Source organism: Triticum dicoccoides, chromosome 1A (genome assembly GCF_002162155.2).
Source record: "Triticum dicoccoides isolate Atlit2015 ecotype Zavitan chromosome 1A, WEW_v2.0, whole genome shotgun sequence".
Classification (NCBI taxonomy): Eukaryota; Viridiplantae; Streptophyta; class Magnoliopsida; order Poales; family Poaceae; genus Triticum; species Triticum dicoccoides.
This window is the reverse complement of record NC_041380.1, coordinates 306,076,416-306,089,018: the sequence shown is the minus strand read 5'-3', so window position 1 is coordinate 306,089,018 and position 12,603 is coordinate 306,076,416.

Genomic DNA, 12,603 nt, shown 5'->3' with positions numbered 1-12,603 from the left:
CCTGCGCCGCCACTCTCTCTGGTTCCCCTCGGGATCACCAGCGAACCAACCATCGCTCTTCTGCTCCTCCTCGACCCAATTCCCTAGCACCGCCGCCATCTTCCCCTTGTTTTCAGCGCCACCCAATCAGAAGTGCAGCCCGCTCCTGTCCGATCCATCCGATCAATCCGGCCGCCACCGACCTCCTTCGTCTCGTCCCAGCATCGGACATGGAGCCGTGACTCCCGCCAGACCTCATCATTGCCTGAGGCTGCTGCCTCCCCGTGCCCTCATTCCCGAGCTCCATCAAGAGGAAAGGAGCCCCCGCAAGCCACTGATCCGCCCCGCTGTCCTCGTTGTTGACCCTCGCAAGCGTCGCCCCGATCCAGGCCAGTGCCCCGGCCCCCTCTCCTTTCTTCTCCCTTCGTTTCTCTCTCTCTCTCTGCTCCTCACCACTACCGCCGCCCTGCAGGAACCGCCGCCGCCGCTTGCGGACGTTGTCGCCGGTGCCGTCCTACACCGGGAATGGGCACCCCATGCCCGGATCCGGTCTCCACAGCTGCGGATCCGCCTCCCCAGCCGTCCCGCGCCCTGGACCTCACCGGAGCCGCGCTAGGTCGCTGCCGTCGTCCTGCTCCAAGGCGAAGCGCGGCCCGCTCGATCCTCTATTTCGTGACCTGCTTCAGCTCCCCTTGGTCTAGATCCGCGCCAAGGCCGAGCTCGCCTTGATTCGTCTCCACGCGCAGACCAGCGCCGCGCCCTGCTTCCTCTGGATCGAAAGACAAGCACCGCTCCAGTCGACGCGTTGACCGCATCGCTACACGGGCCGGCCTTGCTTCGTGCCTCATCGCGCCCCGCCCGCGGCCCAGCAAGTCGCTACGGCCCAGCCTCTTCACCGAGTCGGGCCAAGGCCCATGGGTCAGGCTACCCCCAGCGCCCCACCTTTCTTTTCCTGCTGCTGGGCCAATTCAGTTCCAGTCCATCATGTTTTTTTTTCTTGTCCAGTGAATTTAGCTATTTCCCAGAGAGTGCCAGTTTTGCAGAACGGCCCCTAAACTTCATGCATTTAATATCTTAATAACCGTGCATCGGATTAAAACAATTTATATATGAAATATGCTTAGTTTTTCATCTAGTTTCATAATATGTCATTTTCACCCATGTTAAAATGATTAAATTTCTGTTTGTTTAAATTTGCTCCTATGCCATGTTAAAATGCTTTAATTCATAACTAAATAACCGTAGCTCCAAATTTAATAAACCTTATATGTAAATGGGGTAGAAAAATGCCTAGTTTAACTTGGTTCACTTGTTTTGCATGTTTAATAACTCTAAAATTCTGTTTAGGGCAGAACAGTACCAAATCAATAATATGCTCATGAGGAGTTTCTGGACTTATTGTTTGTTGTTCCGGCCTCATTTAAATTTGCCTAGATAGGTAGTTTTCATATGCTCCACCTCTTGCCATGTTTAACAACATTTAATATTGTTGGGTACATAAACGAGATCAGACTAAATAACTTGATGTGGTGTTCCGTCAATATGCAAGCCGTTGCATATTGAGCTCCACTTAACTTGTAGTGTTGTTTGTGCACTTTGCCATGCCATGCTTCATTATACCGGACATGCATCATACTTGATTGTGCATCATGCCATGTTCATGTGTTGGTTGTTTACTATGTTGTTTGCTCCTTTCCGGTGTTGCTTCTTCGGGTTGGTTTCGATAACGTCGTGTTTGTGAGGATCTGTTCGACTACGTCCGGTTGTCTTCTTCATGGACTCGTTCTTCTTCCTTACGGGATTTCAGGCAAGATGACCATACCCTCGAAATCACTTCTATCTTTGCTTGCTAAATGCTTGCTCTTTTGCTATGCCTATGCTGCGATACCTACCACTTGCTTATCATGCCTCCCATATTGTTGAACCAAGCCTCTAACCCACCTTGTCCTAGCAAACCGTTGTTTGGCTATGTTACCGCTTTGCTCAGCCCCTCTTATAGCATTGTTAGTTGCAGGTGAAGATTGAAGTTTGTTCCTTGTTGGAACATGGAGATGATGTTCCTTGTTGGAACATGTTTACTTGTTGGGATATCACTATATATCTTATTTAATTAATGCATCTATATACTTGGTAAAGGGTGGAAGGCTCGGCCTTATGCCTGGTGTTTTGTTCCACTCTAGCCGCCCTAGTTTTTGTCATATCGGTGTTATGTTCCCGGATTTTGCATTCCTTACGCGGTTGGGTTATAATGGGAACCCCTTGACAGTTCGCTTTGAATAAAACTCCTCCAGCAAGGCCCAACCTTGGTTTTACCATTCGCCACTTAGCCTTTCTCCCTCGGGAGTCAAGCATCCTGAGGGTCATCTTTATTTTAAACCCCCCGGGCCAGTGCTTGTCTATGTGTTGGTCCAAACTAGAGCCCCTTGCAGCGCCACCTTGGGGAAACTCGAGGGCTTGTTTTAGTTGTCTGGATTGCTTATCCGGTGTTGCCCAGAGAACGAGATATGTGCAGCTCCTATCGGGATGTCGGCGCATCGGGTGGTCTTGCTGACTTGTTTTACCATTGTCGAGGATGTCTTGAAGAACCGGGATACCGAGTCTGATCGGAATGTCTCGGGAGGAGGTCTATTCATTCGTTGACCGTGAGAGCTTGTCATGGGCTAAGTTGGGACACCCCTGCAGGGTTTTGAACTTTCGAAAGCCATGCCCGCGGTTATGGGCAGATGGGAATTTGATAATGTCCGGTTGTAGAAAACCTGAAGTTGACCGTAATTAAAATGCAGTTATGCTTGACGTAGGTTGTTTAGGATCACTTCTTGATCATACTTTATCGACCGTGCTTTGCCTTCTCTTCTCGCTCTCATTTGCGTATGTTAGCCACCATATATGCTAGTCGCTTGCTGCAGCTCCACCTCATATCTTTACCTTACCCATAAGCTTAAATAGTCTTGATCGCGAGGGTGCGAGATTGCTGAGTCCCCGTGACTCACAGATACTTCCAAACCAGCTTGCAGGTGTCGATGAGTCTGTGCAGACGACGCAACCAAGCTCAGGAGGAGCTCGATGAAGATCTTGTCCTTTGTGTTGTTTTGCTCTAGTTGATCAGTAGTGGAGCCCAGTTGGGGTCGATCGGGGACCGTGTCGCATTTGGGGTTCTTCTTTTATTTTGGTTCCGTAGTCGGACCTTGTTTGTATTTGGATGATGTAATGCTTTATTCATGTAATTGTGTGAAGTGGCGATTGTAAGCCAACTATGTATCTCTTTTCCCTTATGTATTACATGGGTTGTGTGAAGATTACCTCACTTGCGACATTGCTTTCAATGCGGTTATGCCTCTAAGTCGTGCTTCCACACGTGGGAGATATAGCCGCATCGAGGGCATTACAAGTTGGTATCAGAGCCTTCCACGACCTTAGGAGCCCCCATTGCTTGATCGTTTTTAGCAGCCGAGTTTGAGTCTAGAAAAATATTTTGAGTCATTTAGGAATTATATATCGGAGAGTTTAGGAATTCTTTTTACTTCCCAGTCTCCTCATCGCTCTGGTAAGGCATCCTGACGTAGAGTTTTGACTCTTCTCTTCTCAAGTTTCACTAATTTTTTTAGGATAACGCGGGTATCTTGGAATGGTTCCGATGGTTTTGTGACGAGAACATTGTCTTGGTGCCTCCTGTCAGGGGTTTTGTGGCAGTGTCCCGGGGAGTTGAGCTCAGAGGTGTTGTCATCACAATTTTATCGTTGCAGTTCTGGAATACCTGAGTTTAGTACGCAGACATCGAAAATCTCTTTTATGCAGTTCGTTGGTGAGATAACCTCGACGCCACCCAGTACTGGGGCGGGAGTTCGGGAGTATCGCCATAACTTGTATAACGGATGCTTTTCAAAGGTTGAGGTAGACGATTTCCGAAGGTTTCTTGGTTATGTGTTGAAGGATGGATACAGCTGGATGTAGGATTTGCTAGTTTTGGGTGAGATATTATGCTTCCCCTGTATCCCCAACACCTGATTGCATAACCGAAAAGGTTCGGGAGTTTCATAGGTGGGAATTCAAGTAGCTCGTAGGATATCTTTCCGATAGATGTATGATACGAAATTGGGGTTCGACGTCTAGTGGTCCGCCTATCCACAGTTAGTTTTATAGTGGTCTCGTTGTGTCTTAAAGAGTCCTTGGCTATGCCGACTCGGGGACGCTTCGTATGTCATGTGCACTGCCTTGTACATGATGGTGCTGTACGATCGAGCCCGTGTAGGCCCCACCATGAAAACTTCGGACGAAATCTCTATCATATGTTTGTTCTGGCTTATTCTGCAAGCCAATCCTTTATTTTTGTTTTGAGTTGTGGTATTCGAGTTGCTTCGGAGTCAAATGTTGATTCCATACCCTTTCCCAAATGGTGTTCTCATACTCCTATGTGAATACTAATCCTTCAGGATAATCGAGATTGTCATGTCAATCCTTTTTTTAACCGGTGTACTTCTCTTCAAGTGGATCCGATCATTGCAACATCCACAAGATCAAGTATCAGTTCTTCTCAACGGTGTTTGTTTCATCCGTCCCCAAGTTGTCTTTGTTTTCCTGCCCACCCACCCTTTTTCTTCAAGGAATCCGATGTCTTAATCAAGTGTCATTTATTCTTGTGAAGTCTCTTCTTTCTTTTCAATCAATGTTCTTATCCGGTGATTCTCATGGTCATTCTAACGGGGCCTCAAGTTCATCATTCTTTTTTTTCTCCGGTGGTTTCAAGTCAAACTTTGTTGATCATATCCTTTCCTTGTTTCAATGCTTTCTCATGCCGGTGCAATTCTTAATCATTCACTTCTTGCTATTCAATTGTTCCGGAGTGCTCAAGATATTTTCGAAGATTCATGTTACCACTCTGCTTTCGTTCAAACTCTTTTGAGAATGTTATATCATTTAAGCCTTTTAATTCAACCGGTGCAATCTCTCTTTTCAAGTAATCGTTCAATGGTGTATCTTTTGAGTGGGCCCTAACCCATAGGTCTTTTCCTAGGATCTTACCTGACTCTTCTTATTTTCCCGGAGCTATCCTCAAATTCTTTTAAAGTTTGACGTAAGAATGATTCATCATCTGTCATATGTTTTCTCCAAGATCTTTCAAATTCTTTTCATCTTTGGCTTAACCTCTCCTCTTTTAATCATTCCGGAGTGTCTCAACGATTCATGGTGGTGTTTCTCATCGTCATTCTCAGATTTTGAAGACCGAAGAAGAGTTTCTCTTTAATCTTGCTCCATTCTCTTCAAGATTCATGGTGCTAGCTTGTTGCCATCCTCTCATAATTTTTTTGATTGTGAGAATTCTTTCCACCCACCCGGAGCATTTCATGAGTTGTTTTCCATTTCTTTCGTCCGAAGGCCATCTTTTCAAATATTATTCATTCTCAGCTTTCAGTTATCATTCTCAAATCTTACCGGTGCATCGTTCAAGTGATCTCTAATCAGTTTGTGATCTCTTCGTTCTCATGTATCTAGATTGTCTCAAGTATGTTCGTTCAATTGCTCATTCTTAACGGTGATTCATCCTTGTACTTCATTCGTTGTTCAATTCTTATGGTGGTTCGTTCAAGATTTCTCTTCCTTGTTTATCATATCAATTCATTCATTGTTTCAATTCTATCGGTGGTTCATTGAAGACCTTTCCAAGTTTATGTTATATCTCTCTTGATCTTTTACGAGAATAAGTGATATGTCAAATCCGTTGATTGTCATCAATTTAATTGGTGAAGGATAAGCATAATGTAATTCTTATTCTTGGTTCACCTATATGGTTAATTCCTTATTCCGGAGGTTCATCCAAATTCTTGATCCGAATTGTTCATCTTATCTTTTTTCCGGAGTTCCAAGCTCTCGCAATTATATCATCACGGAGATACATCTAAATCATTACAAGGATTCTCCTTGTATTTTCAACTTCTCTTTCTTTCGTTTGATCATTCTTTTTGTTTACCGGAGTTCTTCATGAAGGTTCTACATGATGGTTCATCAAGGATTTATATTCCTTCTCCAAGTGTTCATTGAGATTTTTTTCTAAGAGCTTAAGATTCTTCATCTTGCAATCCGGAGTGCAAATTCTTTCTACCATATTATCGGAGGTGGTATTATGTCATTCTTGATAATTTGAGTTCATGTTTCATGATTCACATGTTGTCAAGAATGAGGTATTTAAATCCATCAACCTCTTCGTTGGAGTTATCTTGGGTTATATTTCACCTAAAGCTTTTCCTAAGGATTGTTGCTATTATGGTGCTTATAAATGACCCAAGTTCTTCATTTATCCTCCCGGTGATATAGTTTCTCGTCTCCTTGTTCATATCAATCCAATTCTTTTTCTCGTGAGTGGCAGAAATTCACCTCATAGTTTTGAGTTGTTCTCCATAAGTCCACTACAAGCTTACTCTTTTCGTTGTTGGTTTTCCCAACAACTCCGTTCGACCCTTCTCCGAAAAATGCATTTTAAGCTATGTTGTGACAGAAGTCGGCATTTTCTTCTCCATTCTTTTCTTCTAATTATCTATCTTCTTTTTCTTTCTTCTGGAGGCCTTGTGATGTTGCTCTTTTCAATCTTCATGGCGAATTGTGAAGATCATGTTCAATTTCTTCCATTTACAGTCAAAGTGTTGTCCAAATTATATCAGTCTTTTCCTTCTCTATCTTGTTTAACCGGTGTGTTGTGCCCCTTTGCTCAAATCCTTTTCATCCTATCAAGTCTTGTATCTCTTTTCAACCGGAGTGCTATAAGAAATTGTTCTTCCTTGTTCCTCTTTTCTAACGGGGTGTTTTCAACTTCGTTCATCTCTGTTGTATTCTTTCTTTCAATTTGTTCAATTTTTCAAGGTTCTTTGGTCTCACTCGTTTGTCAAAGAAGCAACTTAGTTTTTACCTCTCCTCTTTCTCTTCCGTTGTCCCTCCGGTGCCATTCTAGATCTCGGGACGAGATCCTCTCATAGTGGTGGAGTGTTGTAACGCCCCGAGACCGATGTGCCAGGTGTCGTCCAGTTATTCGCTGTTGTTGCTTTGTCTTTGCTTGCCTGTTGCATCTTATCATGTCATCATGTGCATTGCATCATCATGTTTTCAAAACTTGCATCCGTCCTGGTCTCCTCGTTCCGTTCGTTGTCCGTTCTGAGTCCAGACATACTTGCACGCGCCCGCGGCATGTCCGAAATATTATTTATAAGTGGCCAGAAAATGTTCTCGGAATGGGTTGAAAGTTGGCATGCTGTATTGTTATGTTGTAGGTAGGCCGCCTGCCAAGTGTCATCGCATTCGGAGTTCGTTTGATAGCCCAAACATTAAACTATAGCGGCACTATAGCCGATCTATCGTCGGACGTTTTCGGTCTCCGGAAACAGATGCCGGGCCCTCTCTCTCTCTTCTCCCCCTCGTAGTCTCGCCACAGCCCACCTAGTCCATCCACCTTCCCCTCTTTGCTTCCGGAGTTGTCCGATGCGACCGCACGGTCCGAAACCCTCTCGGCACAGTGCATCGAACCCCTCACATGCGCGTCCGAAATTGTCCCGGACCCGACACGGGCAGTCGTCACCGTTGGATCCGGATCATCCCCAAACATCTACAAAACGTCTCCGTTTCTTATTTAGACTTTCCTAGCCTATCTATTCTCGACCGTCGGATTTTGATCGGATGATCCAACTCCCTTCTTTTCCATATATATATAGTCTATCCCTAGTCCATTTTGGACAAACACTATTTTCTAGGGATCCTCCCTGCGCCGCCACTCTCTCTGGTTCCCCTCGGGATCACCAGCGAACCAACCATCGCTCTTCTGCTCCTCCTCGATCCAATCCCCTAGCACCGCCGCCATCTTCCCCTTGTTTTCAGCGCCACCCAATCAGCAGTGCAGCCCGCTCCTGTCCGATCCATCCGATCAATCCAGCCGCCACCGACCTCATTCGTCTCGTCCCAGCGTCGGACGTGGAGCCGTGATTCGCGCCAGACCTCATCACTGCCTGAGGCTGCTGCCTCCCCGTGCCGTCATTCCCGAGCTCCATCGAGAGGAGAGGAGCCCCTGTAAGCCACTGATCCGCCCCGCTGTCCTCGTCATTGACCCTCGCAAGCGTCGCCCCGATCCAGGCCAGTGCCCCGGCCCCCTCTCCTTTCTTCTCCCTTCATTTCTCTCTCTCTCTCTGCTCCTCACCACTACCGCCGCCCTGCAGGAACCGTCGCCGCCGCTTGCGGACGTTGTCGCCGATGCCGTCCAACACCGGGAATGGGCACCCCATGCCCGGATCCGGTCTCCACCGCTGCGGATCTGCCTCCCCAGCCGTCCCGCGCCCTGCACCTCGCCGGAGCCGCGCTAGGTCGCCACCGTCGTCCTGCTCCAAGGCGAAGCGTGGCCCGCTCGATCCTCTGCTTCGTGACCTGCTTCACCTCCCCTTGGTCCAGATCCGCGCCAAGGCCCAGCTCGCCTCGATTCGTCTCCACGCGATTGGGTTATAATGGGAACCCCTTGACAGTTCGCTTTGAATAAAACTCCTCCAGCAAGGCCCAACCTTGGTTTTACCATTCGCCACCTAGCCTTTTTCCCTTGGGAGTCACGCATCCTGAGGGTCATCTTTATTTTAAACCCCCCGGGCCAGTGCTTGTCTAAGTTTTGGTCCAAACTAGAGCCCCTTGCAGCGCCACCTCGGGGAAACTCGAGGGTTGGTTTTAGTTGTACGGATTGCTTATCCGGTGTTGCCCTGAGAACGAGATATGTGCAGCTCCTATCGGGATGTCGGCGCATCGGGTGGTCTTGCTGGACTTGTTTTACCATTATTGAGGATGTCTTGAAGAACCGGGATACCGAGTCTGATCGGAATGTCTTGGGAGGAGGTCTATTCCTTTGTTGACCATGAGAGCTTGTCATGGGCTAAGTTGGGACACCCCTGCAGGGTTTTGAACTTTTGAAAGCCATGCCCGTGGTTATGGGCAGATGGGAATTTGTTAATGTCCGGTTGTAGAAAACCTGAAGTTGACCTTAATTAAAATGCATCAACCGCATGTGTAACCGTGATGGTCTCTTTCCGGCGGAGTCCGGGAAGTGAACACAGTGTTGGAGTTATGCTTGACGTAGGTTGTTTAGGATCACTTCTTGATCATACCTTATCGACCGTGCTTTGCCTTCTCTTCTCGCTCTCATTTGCGTATGTTAGCCACCATATATGCTAGTCGCTTGCTGCAGCTCCACCTCATATCTTTACCTTACCCATAAGCTTAAATAGTCTTGATCGCGAGGGTGCGAGATTGCTGAGTCCCCGTGACTCACAGATACTTCCAAACCAGCTTGCAGGTGCCGATGAGTCCGTGCAGACGACGCAACCAAGCTCAGGAGGAGCTCGATGAAGATCTTGTCCTTTGTGTTGTTTTGCTCTAGTTGATCAGTAGTGGAGCCCAGTTGGGGTCGATCGGGGACCGTGTCGCATTTGGGGTTCTTCTTTTATTTTGGTTCCGTAGTCGGACCTTGTTTGTATTTGGATGATGTAATGCTTTATTCATGTAATTGTGTGAAGTGGCGATTGTAAGCCAACTATGTATCTCTTTTCCCTTATGTATTACATGGGTTGTGTGAACATTACCTCACTTGCGACATTGCTTTCAATGCGGTTATGCCTCTAAGTCGTGCTTCAACATGTGGGAGATATAGCCGCATTAAGGGCGTTACATTCTACATGTTGGTTCATCAAGGACGTAATTCCTTCTCGAGATGTTCATTGAGATTCTTTTCAGAGGAACTCAAGCATTCTTCATCTTGCAATCCGGAGTGCAATTCTTTCACGCATATCTTTTGAGGTGGTGTTTTGTCATTCTTGATAATTTCCCTTCGTGCTTCGTGTTTCACTAATTATCAAGATGAGGTATATAAATCCACCAATCTCGTCATTGGAGTTACCTTGGGTTATATTTCACCTAAAGCCTTCCCTAAGGTTTGTTGCTATCTATGGTGCTTATAAAGGACCCAAGTTCTTCTTTATCCTTCCGATGAACAAGTTCCTCGTCTTCTTGTTCTTATCAATCCAATATTGTTTTCGTTAGTGGAGGAATTTCACCTCAAGTTCTAGAGATGTTTTCCATAAGCCTACTACAAGCTTATCCTCTTCGTTGTTGTTTTCCCAACAACCCCGCGCAATCCTTTCTTGCAAGGATGCTTTCCAAGTTCAATTGTGATAGAAGTTGCCATTTTCTTCTCCACTCTTTTGTTCCAACAATCTACCTTTGATTCTTTCATCCGGAGGCATTGTGATGTTGCTCTTTTCTCTCATCATCTTGGATCATGTTCTTTTCGTGATTATCCATTTAACCGGAGTGTTATGCCCCTTTTGCTCAAGCTCTCTCATTTTATCTAGTCTTCATCTCTTTTCAACCAAAGTGCTACCTGAATCGGTTCTTTCTTATTCCTCTTTCTTAACGGAGTGCTTTCAACTTTGTTCTTCTCCGTTGTTTTCTTTGTTTCATTTTGCTCAACCTTTTCAAGGTTCTTTGGTTTCACTTGTTTGTCAAAGAAGCAACTTAGTTTTACCTCTTTTCTTTCTCTTCCGTTTTTCCCTCCGGTGCCATTCTAGATCTCGGGACGAGATCCTCTCGTAGTGGTGGAGTGTTGTAACGCCCCGAGACCGATGTGCCAGGTGTCCTCCAGTTATTCGATGTTGTGGTGTTGTCTTCTTCTTGCGTGTTGCATCTTATCATGTCATCATGTGCATTGCATCATCATGTTTTCAAAACTTGCATCCCTCCTGGCCTCCTCGTTCTCTCCGTTGTCCGTTCTGAGCCCAGACACACTTGCACGCGCCTGCGGCATGTCCGAAATATTATTTTATAAGTGGCCGGAAAATGTTCTCGGAATGGGATGAGAGTTGACGTGTGGTCTTATTATAGTGTAGATAGACCGCCTATCAAGTTTCATCGCATTCGGAGTTCGTTTGATAGCCCAACCGTTAAACTATAGCGACACTATAGCCGGTCTAACGTCGGACGTTTTCGGTCTCCGGAAACCATGCTGGGCTGCATCTCTCTCCTCTTCTCTCAGGCCAACCCGCGCTCCACAGTCCTCCTAGGCCCATGTCTACCCCTCTCTCGGTTATGCCCGTGGCCCTCCTCGTGCGCGCGCTCGAAAGCTGTCCCGGACCCGACTCGGGCTGTCGCTACCGCTGTGTCCGGAACATCCCCAAACATCTACAAAATATCACCATTTTATTATTTGGACTCCCTAGCCTATTCTTTCTGAACCGTACGATTTTGATCGGAGGCTCCAGATAGCCCCTAACCAAAAATCCAGTGCTTTATATAGACCTAGGCAGCAACCCTAAAATCTAGGGGTTTTTTCCCTCCACCGCCGCCACCGGGTCGCCTCCCATCTCGGGATCGCCTCGCCTGATCCTCCTCGACCCCCTCGCCCAACCAGTGCATCCCCTCCAATCCATCCTTCCCGCGCCCACCCTCTCGATCCAGGAGCCGAGCTCCCCTGCCTGAGGTCGCCGACTTCGACCGGCCTCGCCGGAGACCAGCGCAGCCGCGCCCGACCCCCTTGCCTACCTGTTCAATCGCAGCAGTATCTGAGGGCCTCCACAAGCTCACGGCCGCAGTGCCGACGACCAAGACCGGCCTCGTCCAGCTCCTCTCCTCCCCTGTATCTCCCTTTCCTCTGTTTCCTCTCTCACTTGCACTCTGTCCTCTCCAGGAAGTTGCAGAAGGCAAGCACCATGCCATGGCCTCCCCTGCTCGACGACCGCGTTGGCGAGCGCCACCACTGGAGATGCCCCGTCCGCTGCCCGAACCTGCAAGACAAGCAGATGAGTCGCCACCTGCCTCCGTTTCTCCCTTGTTTTTCCTCTGTTTCCTCCTCTAACCTCTCCCTCTTGCTTGACTTCTTCTCTGCCAGGAAACGAACGGGGCTCGCGCCCTGATGCCGTGGCCGTCGGCGACCGAAGACGCCGTGTGCCCTCTCCTTCCCGTGTCCTACCTCGCCGTCTAGACACCGCATCGCCGTGTGCCGGCGCCCTGACCTCCTCATCGTCCAAGCGCCTACAAAGACCCCCGCAGGTTCCCGTCGCCATGGACGACCTCCTCGTCGCCCGTCCGTCGCCTGAGGCTCCGCTGCCGCCCGGAGCTTCCTCGACCCCATCGTCGACCAGATCCGCGTCTGCCCTGCGCCGCCTTGCCTTCCTCACCGGCATCTCGCCGGATGGAGCATCCTATGCGCCCCTGCCATCGCCGCTGCTTTGTCTCTGTCGAGAAGAGAACGAACAGCAAACGCGCGCTCCTACCTGTGTTGACCGAGGCCGTGCTAGGCCCAGATCCCGCCAGCGTCCGCCACGCGCATGGGCCTCTTTGCCTCTCCAAGGCCCAGCGCCTCCCTTCGCGGCCTGCATCTTCCTCCGACTGGGCAAGGCCCATGGGTGAGAAGCCCCAGCGCCTTAGGATGTTTTTTTTTCTTTTCCCCGCTGTTGGGCAGCAGTTCCAGCCCATGTAGTTGAAGGAAATATGCCCTAGAGGCAATAATAAAGTTATTATTTATTTCCTTATTTCATGATAAATATTTATTATTCATGCTAGAATTGTATTAACCGGAAACATAATACATGTGTGAAAACATAAACAAACAGAGTGTCA